This window comes from Mirounga leonina, unplaced genomic scaffold, assembly GCF_011800145.1.
Source record: "Mirounga leonina isolate KUSES-001 unplaced genomic scaffold, KU_Mleo_1.0 Mir_173, whole genome shotgun sequence".
Classification (NCBI taxonomy): Eukaryota; Metazoa; Chordata; class Mammalia; order Carnivora; family Phocidae; genus Mirounga; species Mirounga leonina.
Window position 1 is genome coordinate 62,775,401 of NW_023270447.1, and position 8,577 is coordinate 62,783,977.

The following is an 8,577-nucleotide window of genomic DNA, read 5'->3' on the forward strand; positions in this document are numbered from 1 at the left end:
AAAAGGCTGGAGGGACGGATTAGAGAAGGGCACGAAGGATCTTTGGGGGGTAATGAATTTGTTCATTACCTTGATTATGGTGATGGTTTCACAGTATATACATGAGCCAAAACTTAACTAATTCCACACATTAAATACACGCAGTTTCGTCAATGTGGATATAATACCCCAATAACACTGTTCAAAACAACAACACAACAAACAAGGGCCTTCCCTGTGATTCTTCCATCCAGGGCTTGCCATAGGGTCCGTACAACATCCTGACACGCTCATCCTCATTGAGCACCATTGTGTGTGCTGAGTCAGTTGGCCCATCTGCCTCAGCTGCCTGCACCGCAGCCTACACCACCTGGAAACTTCTCTTCCTCTGGGCTCTCTTCCAAGGGGGAGGCTTGTGGATAACTTGGCAAATGGGTAGGAATAATTTACCCACGTATTGAACACCATGCCCCCACATTCTACAGGCCCACCAAATGCAATGCTGCTTTTTTGGCAGGGGAGGTGGGGTGGTCACAACGCAGCAAACTTGCCTTTCACTTTGGAGGAGCAAACATGACATGCCCAGACCTCTAGACCTCCAGAGGCATCACAAGGTACCAGTCCCTGAATTCCTATGGTCTGGATCTCCTACCAGGAGATGCATGTATCTTACCAGGGGACTTAGGGTGCCAGCTACTTCCTGCTCATCAAGTCTCATCAGCATGATGTCATCAAGGTAGTGGACCAGCAAGATGGTGGGGTGGTGAGAAGACCAGGCTCCCCCCCACGGAGTCGTAGACCTCAGTGGCACTGTGTCTCTAGGGACTATATTAAACTCAGGGTTCAGATATCCCAAAGATCTGGATTTTTCCCTCCCCCCCCAGGTACGTTCACCCTGGTAAATTGTCACAGTTTCCTTGGGGGAAAAAGACATGTAGTAGGTGTTTGTGATGTGCTTGGAGGGTCCAATCTTGGCATCGGGCCTCCTTTGAATCTAAGGAATTCTCCATCTGTGATTGATTCAATTCCCGAAATGGACTGAGGAGCTTTGATGCTTATTCAGGTGACTCAGAATTACATACAGCTTAATAAACAGAACATGGTGGAATCTGCTTCACAGCCTTCACGTACACGGCACCTGCTTGGTTCTAAGCCCTTCACGTGCATTAGTTCATTTGGGCCTCACACGCCTCGATGTAGGAGTGCTTATATCCTGATGTTTTCCTAGGGATGAGGAAACGGAATGGATTGGCACAGAGAGGCATGGACTGGGCCGCAGCAGAAGCAATTTGCAGAGTAGAATTGGCTGGCACCCATTAGAAATAGCTCAAGTCTATACGCTTCAAAGTCTGCCCAGGTACAGGCCTTGGCCAAGCCACTGTTAAGTGGAGTGAAGGTAACCTTGACCAGGAGTGGCATGGGCAGGGCATGGGCATCAAGCCAGTGGTAGCGAAGCCTCATCTCACTGCACCCAGCTCCAGGAACATTCAGTCCCAAAACCTCCTGGTGGCAGGGTGGGGCCCCTAGGAGGACAAAGGTATGTCCCTGAAGGCCACCAAACTGGAGAAAATGGAGGAAAGAGAGAGAGAAGCAATAGAATGAGGGAAGGAGAGACAGAAGATGAGGGCTGGGGGCGGGGGGGTGGTAGGGGGGAGCAGGACAGATAATGGAGGACGGGGAGGGAGGGAGGTTCAAGGGCCAGTGTTTGAGCCCCCTCATTCGCTCTGATTAAGAAACCTCTGGGCTCCCTCCCCTCCAGCCCAGGGATTGGGGGCCACTGTCCTCAGCACTTTGTGGACATTCTCATCCCCCACAGCTGCCCCTGAGGAGCAGGGATGGCTCTCCCATTTTACCATTGAGGAATCTGAGGCTCGCAGAAGGAAGGAGACCTGCCTAGGTCCCACGGCTGGGGAGAGTGGGGGTTTCCTCTGTGACAGCCCCCAGTGCTTCCAGCTGCTCCCTGATTCCGCCCTCCCACCCTGTCCAGAATCCAGAACCAGGATCCTGGCTTCAGAAAGGCTACAGCTCCCAGAGGGGAGCTGTCCCGGGAACGCCAAGGCTGGGTGCCACTGGAAACCTCCCACCAGAGAAGTTCCTCAACCACAAGGGCACTCCCCTATAGAATATGCCCCTATGTTAAGTTTGCCAAGCTACCAAGCTCTTGAAAAGCTTTGTAAATGAAATCTGGGGACTTGAACTTGTGGGAAACTTGGGTTTCACATCCAGAGGAGCCAGCACTCCAAGAGAGGAGGAGGCAGAAGCCGCAAGGCTTCTTCTGACCCTGCCCCTGAGGTCCTGCTGTGCGGAGCAGGGAATTGTGCTAAAGGCACATTTCCTTTTTCTGAACTGAAATGTACCGAGCGCTCATTGTGCTCCGGAGCTCCATCTGGGGCTCTCCAGGCCTCCTCTCATTAACTCTTCCCAATGGTTCTGTGATGCCCAGAAAGCAGGAAAATCCACAGGACCCTTCTGTAAAACTCAGAAGCCAACTCATCAGGGTGAACACCTGTTTTCTTCTCTCCCTAACCTGGGGCCCTTTGTTTCCTGGATGGAGGGACTGGGGAAGGGAAATCTGAGAGTCCTGTGAGGATAACGGATCACGGGATCACAGCGATGGGAAGGGTCATCGCGAGGGAGATACGCTCCACTCTTCCTCATGAGGCAGGTGCGACAGGGCCACAACCCGGCAGCCCCAGGGGCTCCTTCCCTCCTGAGCCATCTGTATACACCCTGCCCCCACGGGCCCCTCCCTAGAAAGCTTCTTAGTTGAGATTTTGCCCTGTTAAGTATTGGGTCAGTACAGAAAATTTTTTTAGAATACACATGTAGGTTATAAAGGTGAGGGAGCAGAAGTGACCCCTTTGTGCCACCCACGTGTCCTTCCTGCCCTGGGGCCTTCCCGCCTTCAGGACAGAGGAAACCACTCTTCTGAATTGTGTGTCCACCATTCCCTTATTCTAAAAATTATTTTCCCATATGTGTTTCTATCGCTAAAAAAATACCACTTAGTTTTGCATATTTGTGAACCGTGTATAGAAATCATAGAGAATGTGCTCTGCCGTGACTTGCTTTATGTGTTCAACATTATCATCCTGAGGTTCCTGGACATCAGGAACTGCCAGGCTTTTGTTTTCATTGCTGTGTACCATTCCATTGGAGAACATACCACAATCGCTTATACATTCAGCTCTTGGTGGATATTTGGGATGCTCCAGTTTTTTGCTATGACGAACACGCTGCTATGAACATTTCCGTACATACCTCCCACTGTGAGGGTTTCTCTAAACATCGAGGAAGGGAGCACCTGTGTTAAAAGGCAGGCGGTCTTCAGCTCTACTTAGGATGCCAAACTGTTTTCCAAGGTGGATGCACCCAACAGCTGGAATCAGACCTTGTCCCCCAGCAGCACCCAGGCTGGTGGGGAAGACAGATGATCGTCAGTCCATCAAGATCCAGAGTGCCAGGTGACAGCCTTGCTTTGGGTGCAGGGCAAAGAGGAAACAGCCCCGATCCAACTTCCTGCCCGGAAACTTGGAGTTAATGAGCAAATAAATACATCCCAGGTGCCTTGCTTAGACCGCTTCCCGTAACTCTGACAACAGACCCATACATCCAGTAGGTATCTTTAGTCTCATTTTACAGATAAGGAAAACTGAGGATCAGAGAGGTTAAGTAACTAGTCCAAGGTCACACACTTTGTTAAACCTCAGAATCTGGATTCCGAGTCATTTCTGTCTGATTCCAAAGGTGACCGTGCTCTCCTGCCTCCCATTATAAACTGTTGTACATTAGAATGATGGTTCTGAACCCTGACCAAGGGAGGAATTTTACCATTTTTACTCTTCCTTCCCAAGTATTATTATTCTTTAAAATACCTTCTTTCGATTTGTCACCAGCTTCTACAAAGCCAGCTAAATAAGCAATCCATCCCACCCTCCAGGAAGCCCTCTCTGATTCCCCCCCCCCCATCCCCTGGGAGTACTCCCACACAGCACCAGCCCACTGTTAGTGACTGCCTGAGCTGTCCAGTTCCTCCCCGGAGGGCAAAATCTAGCCACCTCAGAGCAGAGTAGCTGCCAGTAAGCGTTTGAGGAAGGAGGAAGAAAGAAGGAAAAACTGGAGGGAAAGAATTGCTTAAACCCGTAATAAAAATAAGTACCATTTATTGCATGTTTCCTCGGTGCCAGGCACTGGCTCTGCACATTCTAACCGCAATCACGATTTCTCTGAAACCTCTCAATCCCATGAAGTAGGGGAAAGATTCATCTTCAATTTGCATTTGGAGAGGGTCTTCCGCCCAGGGTTGCATCGCCAGTAAATGACTCCACAATCTGTGTTCTTAATCTCCATGCTGCCACTGTGGGGCCACGTCCCTGTGCTCTCATAGGAGCAGAAAGATTAATCAATAGAGTTTTGGCAAGAAATTCTAACTGTGCTATTCTGGGTTCATTTGGGTTCTATAGGGTAAAATGCTCCATTTTTCAGGATTTTTCATCCCCTTTTTTCCTTCCCTTGGGTAACATCAGAGAAGGGATATGGAGGGGGAGGGCCTGAGGAACCTCAGGGTGGGGAAGGGTCTGTGGGTCTGTGGTCCCAATGTTGCCTCCAGTCTCATCTCTTCCCTTGGGTGTCCCCCCTCTACAGCCGTGCTGAGGTATACAACCCCCCTGTCTTCTGGGCAGGTCCCCAGGCACCCATTGCCCCATAACTGCTCCTGGCCACAGCTCCCACACCCTCCCCTTTGACCCCAGCTCTCTCTGGCCCACAGTTCTCCTGAGCATTTCTACACCCTTTTCTCCTGGGGTCCTAGAGACCCTATGTTGTCCTCCCCTCTCCATACCTCCATCCTGGAGGGGATGGGCTCCACAAGGCTGCTGTGTGAGGTGACTAAGAGTAGCCCTGACGTCAGGGCTATTCAAAGTGTGGTTGGGGCGGCTGGGTGGCTCAGTTGGTTAAGCGTCTGCCTTCGGCTCAGGTCATGATCTCAGGGTCCTGGGATCAAGTCCTACATTGGGCTCCCTGCTCAGCGGGGAGTCTGCTTCTCCCTCTCCCCCTGTCCCTCCCCACTGCTCGTTCTCTCTCTCTCTCTCAAATATATAAAATCTTTTTTTTAAAAAGTGTGGTCAACGTCACCTGGAACTTGTTAGAAATGCAGATTCTCAGGGCGCCTGGGGGGCTCAGTTGGTTAAGTATCTGCCTTCTGCTCCGCTCATGATCCCAGGATCCCGGGATCGAGTCCCGCATCGGGCTCCCTGCTCTGCGGGGAGCCTGCTTTTCCCTCTGCCTCTCTCTCTTTCTCTCTGTCTCTCATGAATAAATAAAAAATCTTTTTTTTTAAGATTTTATTTATTTATTTGACAGAGAGAGACAGTGAGAGAGGGAACACAAGCAGGGGGAGTGGGAGAGGGAGAAGCAGGCTTCCCGCTGAGCAGGGAGCCCGATGTGGAACTCGATCCCAGCACCCTGGGATCATGACCTGAGCCGAAGGCAGACGCTTAACGACTGAGCCACACAGGCGCCCCGAATAAATAAAAAATCTTAAAAAAAAAAAAAAGAAGAAATGCAGATTCTCAGGCCTGACCAATGTGGGAGTTACTGAATCAGAAACTCTGGGGTTGGGACCATCCGTCCACGTTGGACTAAGCCCATAGGTGATTCTGATGCACACTCAAATTTGAGAATCACAGCCACATCTCATACCGTCCCTTCTTCCGGGGCTCGGAGTGAAAAGTCCCCGCTCCATGTGGCCAGACTCCAGGTCTTAACATAAAAAAGGAAGTTGGGGTGGGGGAGCATTCAGAAAAACGCTTTATCCCTCCCAAGGGTGTAGGTCTTTAAATTCTGAAATTCTGGATTCTGAAACTCTATGTCTGTTCTACTCTTTCAAAATATCCACTTAGAAAGTCAAGGCAGAGGATGAGGTTCTTGGCTGCTGAATCCGCCTCCTCTAGAAGTAGTAGATGTCTCAGTGTCAAGGGCGAAGAAGGACAGGAAAATTGCTGGGAATTAAAAATTCATGGGATAGCTTTGCAAAAAAATCTTTTTTTCACTACATATACAATGTGTTTTCAATTCCAGACCAACTTAACCTTCACGTCCACCCTGAGAGGTCCTACAATATCAGGTTTCCCTGCTGGTGCAGCAGTCAGTTCACAGGCTTGGGAACCAGTCACCTGAGCCCATCTGGAGAGCCCCTGTTGTCATCCACCCCTCCTGTCCCCTCTCGCTGCTGTCACTGCCCAGATTCCGGGCTCATCATCCCACCCCAACCACTTTCTAGTGTGCGATCTCAGGCAAACTACTTAACCCCGTTGTGCCTCAGTTTCCTCATCCTTAAAGTGGAGATTCTGCATTTGCTGTTCAAAACAATTTATTTGGGCACCTATAATATTCTAGGCACCAGGGATATGGCAGTGAAGCAAATAAAATTCCCTGTCCTCGTGGAGCTTATATTCTAGTGTGGTGGGGGGGCAGAGGGAGAGGAAGGCAATAAACAAAAAAACTAAAAAATAAAATATTTCAGACAGTGATATGTGCTATGAACACATAGGGAAGGGGATAGAGAGCGCCTGGGTCGGGGGGGGTGGGGAAGAGGGCTGTTACTTTAAATAGGGTGGCTAATGTCCCAATAATATGCCCCACTAAGAAGGTCACGTTTGAGCAGAAATCTGAAGGAGCAAACTACATGGATAATGGGGGAAATGGCATTCCATCTGGAGGGAACAGCAAAGTGCAGAATTCTGAGGCTAACAGGAACTTGGAGCGTTGGAGGACTGGCCAAGAAGTCAGTGTGGCTGGAATAGAGTGACAGGGGGAGAGTACGGAAGAAGTCTGGTAAGAAGCTAGGAGAGAGGGACTAGATCATGGAGGGACACCTGCTATTGTCATGACCTCGACTTTGACGCCAGGGAGATGGGGGCAGATCTGAGTAGAGCAGGAACCTGATCAGACTTTATATTTGAAGGTCACACTGTCTGCTTTGTGAAGAATCCACTGGAAGGGCCAGGGCAAGGGTGGAGGCAGGGAGACCAGTCAGAAATGGGGCCACAACAGTAATCCAGGCAAGAAACAGGGCCCGGCCCGGCTGGCCACACTAGGGAAGTGGTCAGAATGAGGACATGTGCTAAAGTCAAAATGGACAAACCCGCAGACGGATTGGCTATAAGGACTGGGGGGAAAGGTGGGGAGAGGATAGACAAGGATGACTCCCAAGTTTTTAGCCTGAGCAACTTCAAGGACGAAATTGCCATTTACTGAGATGGGGAAGGTTCTCAGCAGCTTTGGGAAGACTGTTTTCAGATATGGGAAGGTAAGGATTCCATAGAGGTCCAGCAGAGAAGCCTGTGGGCTGATAGGCTTATAGGTCCAACAGTGGGGAGGTGCAGGGTGGAGATGTAAACGTGGGAGACTTTAGTCTTCAGGTGGTATTTCCAGAAGATTCCGAAAGCACCTACTGTGTATGGGTGCTGGAGGGATTAAATGAGTTAAAACAGACAAGCATTTAGAGCACTGCCTGGCACATAGTAGGCACTCAATGCCTCCCTGCTTCCCACCACGGTCAACTCCACGCTGTCCTCCACACTGCTGGGCAGGGTGATCTTGCTAAAGGCCAGATCTGACCATCCCTCCCTGCTCACATCTGCAAAGGCTTCCTGTTGCCTACAAGATCAACAGCCAAAGGCCCCTCAAGGCTTTTCCTGATCCAGACACCACCACCCTCCCTAGCCCCAATTTCTGCCACCACCCCCCACCTCCCACTTTGACCTCCAGCAATAATAGAGCAAACCTTTGTTCCCAGCTTGGTGTCTTTGAACAAGCTACTGTCCCTGCCAGGACTTGCCCAGCAGCAAACTGACTGATTCTCACATCTCCTCTGAAGCCTCCCTCCCCACCCAGGGGGCTGTCTCCCTTCCTTGCAGCCCTGTCTTCTACCCTCACTGGTGTTCCTTGCCCTCAAGAAAGACTGTGTTCTCGTAGCACCAAACACTGACCCTACCACTGGCAAAGGGCTGGGGGGGCGGGGGAGCAGGGGCAACTGATTACCCATTAAGGGATGTATTATTGTTACTACATTTTAGATCAGCAAATGGAGTCTCAGGGAGGTGAAGTCACTTGCCCAGGTCACTCAGCTGGTAAACGTTATGGCCAGGAGTGGACCCCTGGCTTCTCTGATTCAAAGTCCCAGGCTCAAATGTATATGCACACATGTGCACACGTACACAGAATTAACCATCTCAAGGCACTTGGAGGATGAGGGGGACTCCCTTAGTCTTTCAGTCATTCCCTACTCAGAAAGGGATCCAGGACTAGGGAGAGAGTTAAGGATTTAGGCTCAGAATCCCTCTTCACTTGTTGATTCAATAATTCATTCACTCATTCATTCCTCATTTATTTACTTCCTCATTCTCGTGCATTCACTTATTCCATCACGATTAATTGTTTCTACTCCCAATTTCCACTTCCAGCAGACTTGAACCCTATCTTCTAAGAGCTCAGAGTCTATGGAGAGCCTGGTCAAGGGACAAGGTGGCTGAGGTGGGGAGTGGAACCCAAAGGGCTTACCATGAGATTTTGAAAGGTGAGAGATTACCAAGGGGC